Raw genomic sequence first — 18,452 nt, 5'->3', positions numbered from 1 at the left:
GACGTAGGTAAATTGTATTGCTGTGGTTTTTTCAAGCGGTTTTCAGAACAAAGCCAGTCGAATACCGAACGATTACGAGGACACTGAACAACTGAAAGTCTATTGACCAAGCATTACCTAATCAAACCTACTACCTAATGTAACACGTGGTAAAATCATCAATGGAATACAATTGAGTTGAAAAGTGTACGCAAGTACAATAGGTATTCTCAAAACATAATATTATGAAACAAAACTTTAAAAATCGTCTTCAAATTCAATTGTAGTCTTTGACAAAGTAAGTAGTAACAGCATTATAATAGAAGTCATTGAATGGATATAAATACTAATTTAAATCGTTTATTTTTGAGGAAATCTTCCAATGATTTCTATTACCACGGATGCGGTGATAGAAATCATTGAGAGTCAGATTCTTGCTGACTAAAAACAATCCGTTTCCTACTCCTGCTCGAGACGGCGCTGGAAACCCTCAAGGCCGTCCGCAGCCCCGGACTAAGGTACTGCTGGAACCAAATTTATTGCTGTCAGGGGACAGCGATGTCAACCTCCTATGAGTGTTTCATAATTTTCCGCTACTTGATCAACCATTGTGAATATAGGTACAGGAGGCACATACTGTATGATACAATAGGAACGTAAAATATGCCTAAACAGTTTCTTGTTACAGATTTTAAAATGTCTCAAAATAACTAAGTATTTCGTATCGTGTAAACTACTCTAATTAAAAGGATATACAATACAATATTTCTCTCGATATTAACGGAGGGATTTGCTCGCGCTATTAATAGTAATGTAGGAATTACCTGTACTGATCAACAAATGACAGTAGAACGTTACTTTATAAAAGCAATCGCCAAAGGAGAATGCTCAACGAAGTATGGGGAAAATACCCAGGCCCGGCGCAAACGATTTGTATCTCAGTTTATCAGTATAAATCTATACATATAATAAAATCGTAGAAAAGTGCTGTCTGTACATTGAAAATAAAAATAAAAAAAATAGCAGGGGTTATTGTTATGTCGATGTCGAACCCAAAAATGTAATTAACTTTTTTTTTGTCTGTTTGTCTGTTTGTCTGTTTGTCTGTTTGTCTGTTTGTCTGTTCGTCTGTGCGCGCTAATCTCAGAAACGGCTGATCCGAGTTGGATGCGGTTTTCACGAATATATTGTGGGATGCTCAAATTTACATTTAGTGTTTGTTTCATGTCAATCGGTTCATAAATAAAAAAGTTATGTCAAATTAAAGAATCACGTCGAACATTCTATGCTTATACCATTAATCTCCGCAACTATTTGACGGATTTGGTTGAAATTTGGTACAGATATAGTTTAGAACCTTAGAAAGGACATAGATATAATTTATTTCAAAAATCAAAAAAAAAATATAAAAAATAAAAATAAAATAAAAATAAATTAAAAATAAAATAAAAATAAAATAAAAATAAAATAAAAATAAAATAAAAATAAAATAAAAATAAATACAGCGCCATCTATTGTTCAATTTCGTACTTATAAAATAAAAATAAAATAAAAATAAAATAAAAATAAAATAAAAATAAAATAAAAATAAAATAAAAATAAAATAAAAATAAAATAAAAATAAAATAAAAATAAAATAAAAATAAATACAGCGCCATCTATTGTTCAATTTCGTACTTATAGTACGGAATTGAACAATGTCGGGCTGTTCCTATACTCCGTAGATAGATGGCGTTGATCGCGCAATGGTGTAATTACAATTGTTCAGTTCATGTTATTGTTTTAATTCATTGGAAATTTGTTTTTACAAAATAGTAAAAAGCAATGAAAAATATAACATAATACAACTTTTAGTACAAAGAAAACGCTCTAACGGAGTATAGATAATTCTATGTCGATCGTTACACGACTTCGGTTCATGTTATTGTTTTAATTCATCGAAAAAAGTTAACAAATAGTAAAAAGGTATGAAAAAAATTATATCAATATAATTAAACTTTTAGTACAAAGAAAATGCCCGAACGGAGTATAAATAAATAATCCAAGTTGTCTTTATCCTCGATAGATGGCGTTGGGATCGAAATAGATTGCGCTATGGTTTTGTTACAATTATTTGGTTGGGTATCGGCCGAGCGCTTCGGTACTATTGTAGAAAATGTGTATTATCAGTCGTATGATTATTTGTCTGTAGTGGTCCTGCTGTTTCGTATATTCTAAATTGGTTTCGTTGTATTTGTCAATTAATAAGTTTATTTGTTGGGTTTTCCTGGTTTTCTGGTTTAACTTTTTAACGTAGGTTTAGTTTGATATCGATTATTAGTAGTTACTGTAGTTAGTTTTTTTAATAAAATTGTAAGTCTAATTTATAAATTAATTAGATTAGATTTAAGTCGTTTCTTTTAAATTATTTAGTTTAAGCTTGGTTATTATAGCATAAAGGATAGGTTCTAATATAATTTCTTTTTAATTGTTATAAATTCGTAATTCGTAGCTTTCTTTAGTTTTAAGTTAGTTTTCATCTTAAGTTCGGAAAGATTATAATATTTCTTTAGTTAAAGTCCGTTTTTAAACTATTTTTTCAATGCCCTAAGTGAGTATACATCTATTAAAATCAAACGCAGAGCTCATTATGTTGATTTTTGAAGAGTTCCCTGGAATATCTTCCACATCTCATTTTTGAAGAGATCCCGCGAGATCGGAAACTCATCATCATCATCATCATCATCAGCCTATAGCTATGGGAACTATGTGGTTAAAACCAAAAATTTGCCGGAAGTCACTATTCCACGCGAACGAAGTCGCGGGCAAAAGCTAGTGTGTAATAAAATCCCGTATAGTTACCATCGTCGAAAACGATGGCTAAATGTAGGAAATTGCTATTTGTTTTTTGTCAGGGACTATATTTAAATCGATCAGCAGTGGACGTCTTTCGGCTGGTATGATGATGACATTTAAAGGATATTACGAGTAGAAAGTATTAAAACAAATGTATACATTATCAAAACATCATGTATTAGATTATTCAACGTTAAATCATTTTCTACATCCAATATTACATTTTGTAGTGAAAGTGCGGGATTTGCAAAACCATCTTGGTGCCATGCCCACCCAAGGTAGTATATGATGGACATCACATGGGCACAACAACCGAGCGTCCTTTTTCCATGTATGCATGAACAATAATATTCGCCAATTGCATTTCTCTCACTACCTCTACTATATAAAACGTCTTATATCACGCTGTATTGATGAGGAGGTGATCTGTGATTGATGCTCACGGCGTATACGAAGCGTATTAACTCAATAAAATAAAGAGATATTACTAAGTTTCATAAATCAAAACAATGATAAAAATTTATCCATGCTAAAAAATAAATATCAATTTCCAACATTTAGCCATCGTTTCCGATGATGGTACCTATATAGCATTTCATTACTCATTTATACTGATAAACTGAGATACGTATAGTTTGCGCCGGGCCTGGGTTTTTTTTGAGCATTCTCCTTTAATTGTTCTTCTTTATTATACAGTTACTTTATTAGAATAAAAATCACATAGTGGAAAAACAACTTCGTGGTTTCATTCTGGTTAAACCAACCTGTTCGTGCTGAAGCATGGCTTCCCCACTTCTTCCACGGGTAAACCATTAAGAAAGTCCAGGAGTAAATAAACTATTAGTACATAATACATTTTCCGTGCCATTCTAGTATTATTCTAGACCCGGCAATAAGACCCTGTAAGCTGATTAGTAGATGTTGCGTCCGTGACTCTATAGAGCGGAAAAGTATTGCATCCAACTGCGACCCATTCTCTCGAGGCGAACTTCACAATAAGCTTAAAGTAAGCAGGCACCTACACAATACTTGACGCTGAAATAGTTATTCTCGAGCGGTTGGTAAGTACTCTCCCTGTTAGTAAGCTGTATTGCAGTAATAGCAAGATTTATATAAGACTAGCAAAACCCGGCGAACTCCGTTTCGCCACCAGACGGGCTTTTCTATTGATTTTCTTCAGATTTTTTTTGCTATAAACCTCACGGTTCCCAAGACCTTTCCAACGAATGCAAAACCGTGGAAATCGGTTCGTGCTTTCTGGAGTTATAGCGTCAGGAAGGAAAATGTGACTTATTTTTATATAATAGATTAGTGCTATCAGTCTGTTCTGTAAATAAACTAGCCACCTGTTTTTGAAAAGGTGCTATTTCTTGTCTTGGTAATTCTCAAAACCTTTAAACCTTTTTTTATGGAATAGGAGGCAAACGAGCAAACGGATCACCTAATCAGCGCCGCCCATGGACATCCGCAACACCAGAGGAGTTACAAGAGCTACTACTGACTAATGGAACTACAAATTCATTTTAGTGTATATGGGTATATGCAGGTGCATACAAAAACCTGATGAAATGTGAATGAATGAATTTACTTTTCATTACAGTTCTTAATCCCATTGTATTACAAGCAGAGGTGAGATAATCGCCAAACATAAATCACAATTGAAATGTTTCCGAGAACAAAAATAATTTGTTTAAAAAACATATTAATAAGTGTATCACAATATTTGAAACGAAGATACTTTAATTCACTGTTTTGATTGTATTCACGAACTCAGAAACCAGAAACAAGGCAAAGGAGAGTGATCGAGTGATCTTAGTGAACGAGTTTCGAACTCAGACGACCAGTAGAATAAACGCTAAATTATAAAGATCTATAAAACCATCTTAGAAGAAATGTCATATTCACTGTCTTTATTTTTTAATGAAAACTTATTAATAGTTTATTTACCGAATAATTATTATTTGGTATTATAATTACGCCAACTTGAAATGGCATTAGAAGGCCACTACGTTTCATACGTAAAATAAATATTTATACAAAAGAAAATTAAATCATAATGTTTGCCAACATAGTGCTGTCTCTTAGACTGTAGTACATGAGACCCATCCTTGTTGCTTGCAGCATAGTAAACTGTCGTAAAGGTCATTGGTCAGTGCGGCCCATGCATAACAATAAGCATACCGTTAACGTTTCCGCAAAACACTTCCAGTTTACTACAAAACGTACAGCTACCTGTAATGGGTAAGTAAGTACCCATCGTAAGGACAGTTCAATAGGTAAATTGAATAATGATTACCTTCCTAGAAAATATCGTTTCGAAGCGGCTAAATTAAAGTTAATTAGTTAAATGTTATTGGTCCGTGGCCGGTTCGATCGGAGTGATATCCCAGCCTCACATTAAACCAGCGTGAAATAACACTTACGTTGTGATTAACCATGTTAATGAAGGTACTGAAAGCCACATTTTGACATCCCTAATCCACAAATCCCCAATTCCTAATCCTTAACCCAAAAGGCCAACAATGCAATTATAACTCCCTTGTTGATGTGTCCACGGGTAACGCCAATGCAGAATATTATATTACGTAAATTAAAAAAATACCTACACATTCTTATATTTAAATAGCTTTAAAACATTATTAAGTGATAACCTACTACCTACTTAGTTATAAGTATAAAAAAATTAAATATATGAGACGTTGTAGTATGACGTCACAGTACAATGTTAATTTTGTATGAGAAATTCAAGTCATCAAAACCTTAGATGCATATAATTTGGTCAGTTTTCATTGTACGACAAAACTAAGTATACAGATCAATTCGTTTCATCGAGTGCTTCATAGTTACACACATATCTAAAAACGTTAACATTCTCCATTGTTCATCATCAGATGATCCGACTGCTCTTTCCTCACGGAAGACGAAAGTGATTGTCAAATTATAAACAATTAATTGTGCATGTAACGCGTGCGATGTATTATTCAAAACAGGTTATGTACCTGAAAGATTGCCTTATTTTTTCATGTGGGCAGTCTACAGGTAGATGGTTTACCTATCAAAGAAAAATAATTTCAATAAGAATATATAAAATGTTATATATTCTTGACTCTTCTTTTATTAGTACATACAATTTGACGATAAGGGTTAAAGTTGCTAATGTAATTATCAGTATGTACGTACACTTAGGTACTTACACTACATAGCTTTAAAGAATTCAAAAATGTTAAATTTGTTAAGATAGTCTTAAAGACAAATCATAATTCTCCTTTTTGGAATTTATATTCAATATAGAATATGCGATGTATTCTTGTGTTCACTTTAATGATTTAATGAAAACATAGCGACCCTAACGCCATCTAGAGAGAGAAGTGTCAATTAATAACTTCTTTTTAAGTATACTAGTGGTCGCCTAGTGGTCGAAATTCGACCATATACGATTTAATTTACAATACCACTTAACACGTTCAAGGATAATTTTTATTTAACGAATTACTATTAGTTTTGTAAAATTCAAATTAATATATTCCGGCGCATCATGAACAGGAAAACTCTATTCATATGAGACGTGTGAATATCATCGCAATGTCTGTCGATTTTGACGTTTTGTCAAATACGATCAGATACTATGCATGGTAGTGTGTATAATGCTTTATTTATTGATTTAATGTACTTTATAAGCATTATTTTTGAAAAATATTTGCGTTCTCCACTTCACCTACGTCCTACCTACGTCCGCGCAATTTTCGTAAAAAGGGGTCCAAAGTTTTTGCATCGCGTATTAATATATAGATTTTGTCGCAGGGTGGATTACATGCTGTACTTTTATAATATTCGGATTATACACGTGTTTGTACTTGTTTTGTATAAATAAGTTTATTTACGTTTCGCCACCAATAATTGTCTCTGTTTTCCTGCTTTTCTCTTAAATTTTTTCCTGAAGTTTCAAGTCAAAGTTTCAAGTCAAAGCCAATTTTCTTTGCTATAAATAGCAAAGAAAATTTTCTTTGTTATAAATAGCTAAGAAAATTGGCTTTGATTAGCAATTTTCTTTGCTATTTATAGCTTTGACTAGCTATAAATCCTCTTGGACGGAAAGTGGCTAGTTTCTGAGATATTCAACATTTTTGGTTTTGGTAAAAAAATCTCGAATTGATTACAAAAACACCTTTTTGGTTGGATTTTCGTGGTTTTAGTTTTCATCAGTTGCCGATACATCAGTAACCATTTATAAATACTAATAATGACAGAAATATCATTCGAAGTCACCCTATGTATAATACATATCTAAGTATATAGAATCTATATGACGTTAGTCTCTTTAGTTGGCAAGGTTCGAGAGCGTCTTCATTTCCTCATGTCATGTTGCCTTCGATGCAATGCCTCGGCATAACATTGAACTTGACTTACCGTGTTCCAGTCACGAGAGACCTACTTAATATTCAATGAGAAATATTATATTTATAGTGTATGTATGTGTTTGCAAAAACGTAACGTCACGCCTTTTATCCCCGAAGGGGTAGGCAGAGGTGCACATTACTGCACGTAATGCCGCTATACAACGTACACCCTCTTTTCACTATTTGTGTTATAAGTCCCATTTAATAGGGGGTGAGCCTATTGTCATGTCTGTGCTGCCACTGATAAATTTTCGAAAAAAGCCTAGTAATTCTTTGCCCGACCCGGGAATCGAAAGCGAGACCTCTAGTCTGACAGTCGCACTTGCGACCAACGAGACAGTCAGTCTGTGTCTGTCAGTCAGTATGTGACTGCAATATTCTCAAAATTTTCGTGCATGATTGCGATGAAACCATCTCTCCTTAAAAGAAATTGATAATCATGACGTTTGTATAAGTTCTCCGATTCGGAGAATTTGTTAGAATATTATTACTTAGTACAATTACTAATTAATTATTTGTTACCAACAAATAAACAAGATATTTACTATTACAAATACTTAATTGTAGTGCCGTGTAATAGAACACTTGTTTTGATTGAATCTCTTTTAATTAGGTGTTTAAAGTAAATCGGAAATTAGATATTTTACGAGACAAGACGTCTATTGCTGAATAATCACCACACCAAAGGGATTTTTAAAATTTGTAGGATATTGGATTGGGCTGAGAATTTCACACAAGAACCAAACACCCCAACAAGGCTCGTTATAGACAGCACCCAGTCATAGGAATCTACACTTAGGAATGAGCAAATAGCTTCACTAGAGGACTGACAGACAGACAGACATTTTGCTTTCTTTACATTGTAATATTTGCTTTGACATTCAAAAGTGCCTTCCCGGTCTATTTGACACACAGTCGTGTTTTATGTATACAAAATTGGATTTTTATGGACTTACGTTGATGTGTCCTTGGTTCTATTAAGATGACGACCTGGTATTTGTGCCAGCCACATTGAGGTCTACAGGATAATGATATGATGATGAACACTTAAAATAATGTTCTTAATCAACGAACCACTTCATAAATGATTCAGAGACTGACACACATAAAGTGAGTTTAATTTTGTGAACTCAACGTGCCAATTGTTTGATAGAGAGGTCGCAGGCGCCGCTGCAACGATTCTCGGGTATACCTATATTTACTTCTTCGTTCAGCACATTCATTTACGATTTTATGGTTTTGGGATTAGATTTAGAATAACACGTTATCGTTACAAGGCAACACATGCAAGAAGGCTATGATACATTCAATATAGTTTATCTCTTATACACCAGTCTTATTATGATAAAATAGAAGACTATTTGGTAAAATAGAACTATTGAAAAGCCCCGAAAAAGAATTGTTATTAATATCCATAATGTATACGTAATAGGACCCAAGGGCCACTCCGTGTTTCCTTACTGAAAATAGCTCGACAGTTATATTAGCTTCTAAGCTACCGATATACATTTTATATGCATTTTGAAAATAAAATAATGGCAATGACATCGAATGGTAATCCACGGATAACCGTTGCATTGACTCACTTTGAGCATAATGGCTGATTGTCACATTGTGTACCTCTATGGATGACAAACAGATCTTCAGTGATAGTACATTGACCCCAGAGACGACAAAACTGTCTAAAGACAACACCCACACCTTATTGTCATCTCATGTACCTGTCCAGTTAGGTTTTATTATAAACTAACACAACAATTAGATATGCATCTTTCAATAACAGTTATGTACATTACAATGTATGTGAAGAGCGGTAAAAACTAGTACATTTATTGGTCCTAGTCTTCTAGCAGGATCAAATTGCGGAGGACTATGGAGGTCAATCTTAATCTTTTTACTTCTGGGCGTATATAGGTATCGTTTAACTATTCAAAACTTATGTAAGGTATCTTTATACCAAAAATCAGTAACTAAGCATAGTACCGAAACAAACGCTTCATATGATAAAACTGTCTGGATTTGTATTAATTTTTTTTTCTTGATATTATACCAAAGTATACATTTGCTATTGTTCAGTTTTAAGCGGTTAGAAAACAATCATATGTTACGTATTTTATATGTCTTCAATAAGAAAGTACTAAACTAGAAATGTATGTAATTTCCACAGGAATATATTATGTATTTATTACCTTCTGCCAGCATCTTCGCCCGCGTTCCCATGAGACAAAACATTCTTATCACCAAAGTCAGCTCATACCCTGTGTGTATGCCAAATCAAAATCAATCTAGTAGTTTCAGCGTAATTAATGGACAAACATCCAACAAACTTTCACATTTATTATATTAGTGTGATACTACGCAACGTTATGTTATTTGGTTTAATTCCAAAAATTGTACCATTTAGTAGGTATGTATAACAAAGTTATAATTCGGAACAATGTTTTTATGAAACCATACTTTATCCATATTTCCCTTTGTTTCTTAATTATGTGTGACTGGATGACAGATTCCGAGAAAAACCTTTTATGACCCAATGTGTGTCAAGGTTGTGTCCTTGGGCGTAATGAATGATGGGCAATTAGAAATAATGAGATACATGAGATAATTTTTAAGCTATTTAATAAAAACCTGAAAAATACGAGAATTAAACACATTTGTCACCACCTCCGAGCCCAAATGCCACTACCCACACATTTAGGCAGTAGCACTCGTTGCTCTGATAAACCTGACATTTTGTAGAGTAAACTCTTATGTAGAATAAGCCATCCGATAGGAAATGCCAGCCTCATCTAGTTATTTAAGAGATTGACGTGTAAAAGAGTTACATTGTAACCTATTTGCAAAATAAATATCATTTATCATTTACCAATAGTTATTTTGGGTCTGCGTGTAAAGTATGTGTGTTAAAAGCATCTAAGAAATCCTAGCGTAGCTGGGCTATGTTTAATAAGTATACGTAGCACATCAACTTATCCTGCGTACTCGTAGTGTTTCTGGAGCAATTCGTAGCAACTGCGTAGCTTACGCGTAGTATTTTTGTAGCAATTCGTAGCAACTGCATAGCTTACGCGTAGTTTTTCTGCAGCAATCCGTAACGTTTGCGTAGCTTACTTGTAGTGTTTCTGCTGCAATCTAGTAGCGTCTGTGTATGTATGTAGTAGACCCTTTTTTTTTTTTTTTTTTGAGGGGGGAAAATCATCCAATGACTTTTCTCGCCTTGGGCGCGGCGAGAGGGAGTGTCAGACTCTTACTGACTAAAAACCACCCCGTTCCTTCTCCTGCCTTTCGAGCCGAAGCCCCGGTAAACCCGCTAGGTTGTCCGCAGCTCCGGATTAGGCATATGTAGTAGACCCTGAGGTCTGTAATTGTTTTACCGGCAACATGATACCGATTATTTATTTATTTATTTATCATCATACTTACATCTATAATTACAAGTTTAACCTAATACGATTATTACGAATAACGTTTATGACTGCATAGTTGGCGCGGTGGCTGGGCAACTGGCTACCGTGCAACGTGTCGCAGGTTCGATTCCCGCACGGAACAAGTCTTTGTGTGATCCACAGATTGTTGTTTCGGGTCTGGGTGTCATGTGCATGTGCAATTGTATGTTTGTAAACGCACCCACGACACAGGAGAAAATCATAATGTGGGGCAACGTTCTTTAAAAAAAAAACATATGATAGAGAAGCTTCTTACAATAAACCAAATATAAAAACAAAAGTAAATAATTCCTTAAACAAACATACAACTAGTTTCTAATAACAATAGCCTGAAAAGAAACTACAATATAGAATTATCCTAATAATATATTACCCAATAAGCTACCCTTATGAAATCATTCACCGAACAGTGCAACAAAACTCAACTGCATTTAGCAGCAACTATGCAAGCCAAAGATCACATTTGATATGTAAGTATGAAAAAAACTTGATGGATGAATGAAGTGCTGAAGATAAAAGTCAAAATGTACAGGGTGGGTTGACGATACAGCCGATGTTAATTTATTGTCGATATAAATAAATAAGGGGCACATTAAGAAGTTTCTACTTACTAGCTATACGACTACGAACATTGAAGATTAATATTATACCTTAACTTACTGTTTCGCGATCATTCAATATACCACCAGCGCTACCTATCATCCGTTATCGGCAACAAGAAATAACGAAACGAAGTTCTTGAAATTATACACGAGTGCGCGGCAGCGACGGGTCTCGACATTAACAAGTAGTTCCATTGTCACAAAACAGATGGCGCTAGCACTGCTGTTTATGTATTTCGTAATCGCGCATCGCAGCGTGCTACTAATGTAGTACAGAGCAACGCCGCCAGATGTCACTGACGGGAAATCTAATGCGCAGCTTAGTATCGTACGAAATGCGTGGTATACAAACTTACGCTTCCGCCTACACGCGGTGAGTGAGTTAGGTATCGGTCTGGTATGATACCGGCGGCCGACTCTCGGTACGGACGTACGCTGCGGACCCATCCGATCTACAAGTATCGACGAAATGTGCACGTTTGTCTGACGAGCCATCAATACTTCGTGAACATTTTTAAAAGTGAACTATAAACTCTGGACATTTTTTTTCTTTCTAGTTATGAATTAAATGTGCAAATAGACTGGGAATGTTCGTTACTCACTTTCTTGGAGCGGCATCTGAAAACTGGTAAGTGTTCCGTTTCTTGTTTTGACAACATAATAATTATTTATTATTAAAACAATGGCTTCAATTTGCTTATTTCCTTGGGGTTTTAGCTTCAGACTTAGGACCAAAATTCAATTTAACCGGTGCGTTAATTTGAATGCTCACGCAACGATAGCTTAGTTTAGGATTCCTAACTATAGAAGTACGTTATCTTAAATTAGTCTAATTAATAAAGTAAACAAGTGTAGTAGTGAGGCATGAAAATTACATGGAGATTCTTAGAATTGTGAATAATGCTGTCTACACAAAAAATTCGTTGTGATACAAAGTTATTAGAAATGCATTATCACAACAATTGGTATCTTATCAGCGTTTTAAACTAAACAGATGTATCATAACGCTGACACTCGCTGGGTGCTGGCTAACGACGGCACAGGAAGTGTGCAATAATATTAGAAGTGTGAGATGTCGTGTATCCTGTGCCGAGACCGGTGCATTTCTACAAGTGTGTTATCTTGTCCTCGTTGCGACTTATCTTCAAATAAACCAACAATGTACATGCATTACGGAATGTAGGCATTGTCGACTCTTTACTTAGCTATCCAATCACATTTTAACTATTCCGTGGGTGTCTCGTTTATTCAAATGATATTCTTGCGACTCTCTAAGCGTTGGATGCTCGAGGGTGGGTACTTGTGTTTACTGCTTACGAAATCACTGACACGAAGAAAGGAGTTGAGTTGCGGTCATTCCCATTTCAAGAGTCCCTGAAACTGCGCAAAAGCTGCTCGACACGGATATAATGAACATTTGGCTGGTTATGAATAAAACAGCTGTTATAACTATGATGGCGCAATGTTCTCACTGAGTTCATATGCCTAGTTGGGCCGCGTGACCAATTGACAAGCACGCCAGATGTACTTACTTATGTAAAACATACGAAGCTGTGCTCCACATTATTCGGAATTGAACATCGAATAAAATAATGTTTAAGTGGCTACAATCGAGACGGTGCAAGAGCCCTAGAAAATGTACGGTTAAAAACACTAGACTTCACAACTCAATTGAGTGTATATTGAATTTCGCCGTTTCCCGGCCCGTGTTGCACTCTTGCCGTCTCGCTGGAAAAACGTTCGGGAAATGCAAGAAATCAAATAAACTCTGCAACGTCGATTCGAGAAACGTATCGAGAATATCTCCATTCCGACGGAAAACTGAAATTTTAAAATTGTCCTTACATTTTACATTTGATAGCTTTGCTCAGAGCGCCGTGGTGTTATTTGAAATAGATATTTTCTCTGTATGGTCGGATTGGAGAATTGTACGTGACATAACATCAAACTCGCAATTCTTAAAAGGAGTGGGTGAAAGATTTTTTCATTGATGCTTAGGAAAACAAAACATTATCTTCTTCCTGGCGATGAGATCATTATCGTCTTTTTCATTAATCATCGATAATCATGTTCTGAATAAGTTTGATATCCCACTAAAATTATACAATATACTTCCCGGTTGTAACTACCAATCAATTTTGGTAAACCGAGGAATTTATCACAGAACTCGGCTTCAGCGGTCGCATTTGCGGCTTCTAATTCTAGCTAGACAGAGGAGCAAGTTACAAGATATAATTTAACTGACATTTTTGAATTACGAAGTTTCACTTGAAACTTGATTGATTGATTGCAAAGATTTAAAAAGTTAGTTTCACCTCTTTTAACAAGTAAAACATTAAGGATATGCAAAATATTTGTGATTACTGTAAAATAAAGAATTTTAGTCTTAACTAAGTATCTTAAACAATAGGCACGTCTAGCATTCTTATATACACTCGACAAGAATAAATAATAATGCATATCATAGAATAACCCATGACAATAAGTGATATGCAATATCTGACAAAAGTCCCGTATTAAAACATATTTCTGTAGGAATTCATTCTGATGTAAACATTAGGCTTTAATAACAATACATTAACTTATCGTAGAGTAAGTTTTTATAGACGAAGCTATGGAGTTGTAGACAATCGGTTATGATGAGTTACAAGTTCGACGCCTTTTTTTTTTTTTTTTTTTTTTTTTTTTTTTGAGGGGGAAAATCATCCAATGACTTCTCCCGCCTTGGGTGAGGCGGGAGGGAGTGTCAGACTCTTACTGACTAAAAACCACCCCGTTCCTTCTCCTGCTTTGAGCCGGAGCCCCGGTAACCTTTTACGTTGTCCGCAGCTCCGGATCAGGCATCAGCCCTACTGGGCCCCATCTGTGGTGGTCTGGCTCTTTGAGGCGCGCGCGGAACGCGACGCGCCGTACGCACGGGTCTGGTTCTGGTCGGGCGGCGAGCTACCCTTGCTCGCCGTCCGCAGACCCGCACTTACGGTGGCCGGAGATCGTCACGCGATCCCCGACGCCCGGAGTGTCTTCTGCGGCGGCTGGGGCGTGAGGAGGATCGTTCCCTCACGCGCTCCGCCTCCTCCTTAGCTAGCATGACTGCTTCGCAGAAGGAGGAGACGGCGTCCCATTCCCTCTCGCTCCGCATCATGGCCTGAACCAAAGCCGGACGCGAGAGGTCACCGTCGCCGATCACATCCCTAAGGACACGGCGGTGCTCAGCCCATGCAGGGCACACCGCTACTGTATGCTCCACCGTGTCCTCCGGGTGATCCGGTATCCGGAGTGAGGATTATAGGTACTGAGTTGCGCTCCTCGTTTTATTTTTTCGATGAAATAAAATAATTTTAGACACTAACATATTAATGTCTTGTTGGTCGAGTATTTTCTTTTTTGTATTTAATTAGCAACCCGTCCTGGCATGGGCTGCTATCATTTGACTCTCATCATTCATTCCTTGTCTACTGCTTGACTCACCTGCTCTTTTTGACATCTACTAACTTTGCCCTAGCTATAAAGAACGCTATATACATAGAGTATTATCTAATTTAGTACAGTCATTTAAAAGTATTGCGCGAATATTCAATCCGACGATTCATTTTTATTTACATGAATGGGATAGATAGGTCGGTGTTTGATTTCACTTAGGATAGCTAGGCTACAATCACGGAGTCAGAAAATCAATAATGGGTTAAACCTCAACGTTCACACAGTAATAGGCCTAAAAAAACAATTAGTGCCGCGTTTGTCGGTCGGCCCTATTACACGGGATTTATAACAAACATAATTACAGCGGGTGTACTAACTTCCAAGGTTATTGTGAAGCGTATAACATCACACCTCGGAGTAAGAAGCCCGTAATAACACCCACTCTTGCCTCACCATTTAACGTTATGAGTTCTATTGTAGCAGAGGGTGAGTCTAACGCAATACGCAATAAAGCAGGGATATTTGCGTGGTTTATTACATAAATATGGAGAAATATATTTCCTCTGACCTACCATTGAACTTAGAGTCTTGTTTCAGTCGCGTTTGCGATCCCTTTTTTATCAAAAACCCTCGCAATGCCCCTGAGGGATGGAGGGGACCGGCCGATTCCTTCCGAATGTAATTAACAATTTTTGATTTTATTCAAACCCTGTTAGTCCTAGCATTTTGTGAAGTTTAAGTGACCATTCAACTAATGAGGCATTGTTTGTGAAAAACAAACTGACAAATGTATTGTCTATGTTAGATTGATTTAGTGATCGAGATTTTCAATAAATATTTTCTAATCACAGTATCATAGACTGTAGATAACATCTAGATATTGCAGATAATTAAAAAAATATAGGAACATTCATTACAATGGCAAATATTAAAAGCTGTGTGAAGAGTAATCATAGAATTTCTAACTCTATTTTCATCCTTGTAATTAATTTTAGTCTGCCTTTTGTTGTTATTCTCATTAACTTTGAAGACACCTCCTACTCGTCGTTTTTTTTTCCTGAAAAGTGACTCACGATATTATATTATGTTTTTATTACTACGTGATATTAGATATTATTATTAGTTTGGTTCTTAATTTAGACTACGTCCAGAGCTTGAATCTTTCTGTAAAGAAGAAGAGAAGAATCTTTCTGTAAGGACCGTTCCGATGAAGGAGCGAGAAATTACTTTAGGTACATGAACTGAACAAAATAGACAACAACAGAACAGAAAGATAGTCTAAAAAAATCACTGAATTCATGACAAAGAAAACATTACCAGAATACTTGAAACAACACCAAATTTTAAGTTGCCGTTAAGTTACAGTTTAGACATCGCTAATATTCTCAGTGAGAGCCTGTCCAGTCCGCACAGCGAAATTCAATTCGTGCGGATTTATTTTCGCACTGCCTCGCGTCTGCATGAGATTACGGGAGCAAATTTTTATCACTTGCATCTTCATAAGATTCAGTGTGTACACAATTGCGGAATAAATCCACGTGGATTTTGTTTCGCCAAACAAACACTTACTCGTATAACATATTTTATTCAGTTAGAGTTTAACTGAATAAAGTATGTAATCTATGTACAAGTTACCTTTACTGTGGGGATCTTTTATTTTCATGTTATTTGTGAAGTAATGGCGACTGTTATATCAGTTTAAGAATACCTGAATACAAGACAAGTGCAGGTATTCTTAAACTGATATAAGGATTCAATTGAGATGAAATTTAGTAGTCTCGAGTGAGTTCTGAGTTTAAGAATCGTCAAGTGGATTGTGATCCTCTGAAAGTTATATGCCTTGATACTTTACAATTCATTTTTACATGACAGAGACCTTAAACATTTTAGAGTGCCTATTTAGGTCCCTTTATACTTACTCGCGTCTTAATTCCAAAAGTAAAATAAAAATCTTATTTTTTGTCCAACACAATATCGGTATACGTGTAAAATTCGTTGCATAATCGATTATCGTGATCGTGGCCATCAGTTATGCATAGATATTAATTGATAATTGTCGACTTTTCTGTTTTTGCTCACTCGTAGCATGAAACCTACTTTTAAAGAGGTTATTTCTCACGGAGAAAACTTAGGTAGCTGCTTCATCTTAATTCAATATAGATATATTATATTTATCTACGTAAGTAAATACATACCGGCGCCGAAGTATATATTAATTCCGAAAAAAATGACATTTAGGCAGTATTGGTATATAGGACGTATATTATACTTCGCCGGCGATACCAGGTTTCCGAAGCGATTCCAATTGTGTTCACTTCGGACAATCAGTGGCAAAAGGCACTTATTTATTTCGCAGCCTGCCAAAATAAAGCAAACTTAATCAATCAATATACTGTGTGGTAAATGCCACATTTCTTCCAATAAATGTACTAAAACATCAAAAATGTCATCAAGACTCTGGAGTCAGAATTTATCAAATTAATTTGGTTCGTTAGCGTACATTGTCTGCCCGTCTTTTGTCGTTGAAAGCACGCGATCATACACCTACCATTACTGTGTAGGTAGGTAGATATGTCTACCTTGCAGACTATCATAAAATTAAAGCCCAGTTTCACTGTCACGTAACCTTTAAGTTCCTGATAAATTAAACTGTCAGGTAGTATTATGTAAAATAAGAGAGCTTTAATTTGATTTTAGGTTCCACTTTCAGAATTTCAGATAACTCTAGATCCATATTCACGCAAACGTGTGTATAAACTGAAATATTACACACGTGCCCGTTAACTAAATAAATTGGTCCTATTTTATTTAATATTTATCTCGTGGATAGTGACCATCAGTGATTTTTTTTTCAGTCCCATAAAAAATCCAATATATTTTATTCGTTGTTCATTTCCCTGTGCATTATTTTTGTTTACCATACGGATGGTGGCAGATTAAAGGATTTTGTGTACATTTCCCGCGCTGTAAAAAAAGATTAAAACACAAAAACTCGTTGAAATATATTGCTGTTTGCCAGTGCGTTTGATACAAATCTCGTTCAAATAACGCCAGTCGATATTGTATTTGTATTTGCCCCTTTGCCCGTCTCTCGCGGTTAGGGCGGGTAATCAAAGGTTTCTGTGGCTGCAATCTTCCTTCCAGTAACGAAAAACCACCTGTCTTCAATTGTTTTAATTACCAAGCTTAGTAGAAACACAGCTCTATTTCCCCATACTACCTCGGAGTACATGAGGATTACTGGGTATCGGATTTGTTTAGTCTACCTTTTAATACGTCGTAGGAGGGGGTCACTTTGCAAACCGCTGCTAAGTAGCACTGAACTTTTCATTTTAAGATAACTACAACTTATCTGAAGACGATGCACAAGCTAGTATTAAAATAATGCATACTTACATTCAAATATGGATCTCCTGACCCATTTATGGTTCATTTTACAAAAGAGGAGTATTTCGTTTTGTATTAAAGTAGACCGTACATGTGGTTTTTTGCTAACCACAAAACCACATTCACAAAAGTTTTACATCCAACTCCATGTATTGCAGACATTGTGTTGTGACATGCTAAATAAGTACTTGCGCCTACCACCTGCCCTGATTCTGTTTAAAAACATTTATTATTACATCAAAGTTAAAGCTTTTTACGGTTATAATGTAATCAACTAATTATGTGGTTTTCAAAATAAACTTGAATTGTGGTTACTGGTCTAATACACGTATAAACGGAAATATGTTTGACAGGGGCAGACGATAGCCGGCACACGATTTGCGGTT

General features: G+C 35.7%; 1 protein-coding gene across 2 annotated transcripts in view; it reads left to right on the top strand.

Annotated features, from left to right (window-relative positions):
* The first annotated feature begins 11,631 nt into the window (after positions 1-11,631).
* LOC118267900 (amyloid beta A4 precursor protein-binding family B member 1-interacting protein) overlaps positions 11,632-18,452 on the top strand; it is a 59,461-nt gene continuing 52,640 nt past the window's right edge. For both annotated transcript variants that reach the window (XM_035582254.2, XM_035582377.2), the window contains exon 1: positions 11,632-11,887. The gene's annotated coding sequence lies outside the window, so the exon portion shown is untranslated. The remainder of the gene's footprint in view (positions 11,888-18,452) is intronic.

This window comes from Spodoptera frugiperda, chromosome 25 (genome assembly GCF_023101765.2).
Source record: "Spodoptera frugiperda isolate SF20-4 chromosome 25, AGI-APGP_CSIRO_Sfru_2.0, whole genome shotgun sequence".
Taxonomy (NCBI): domain Eukaryota; kingdom Metazoa; phylum Arthropoda; class Insecta; order Lepidoptera; family Noctuidae; genus Spodoptera; species Spodoptera frugiperda.
Note: the sequence above shows the minus strand (reverse complement) of the source record. Positions and strands in the feature narration are given on the sequence as shown.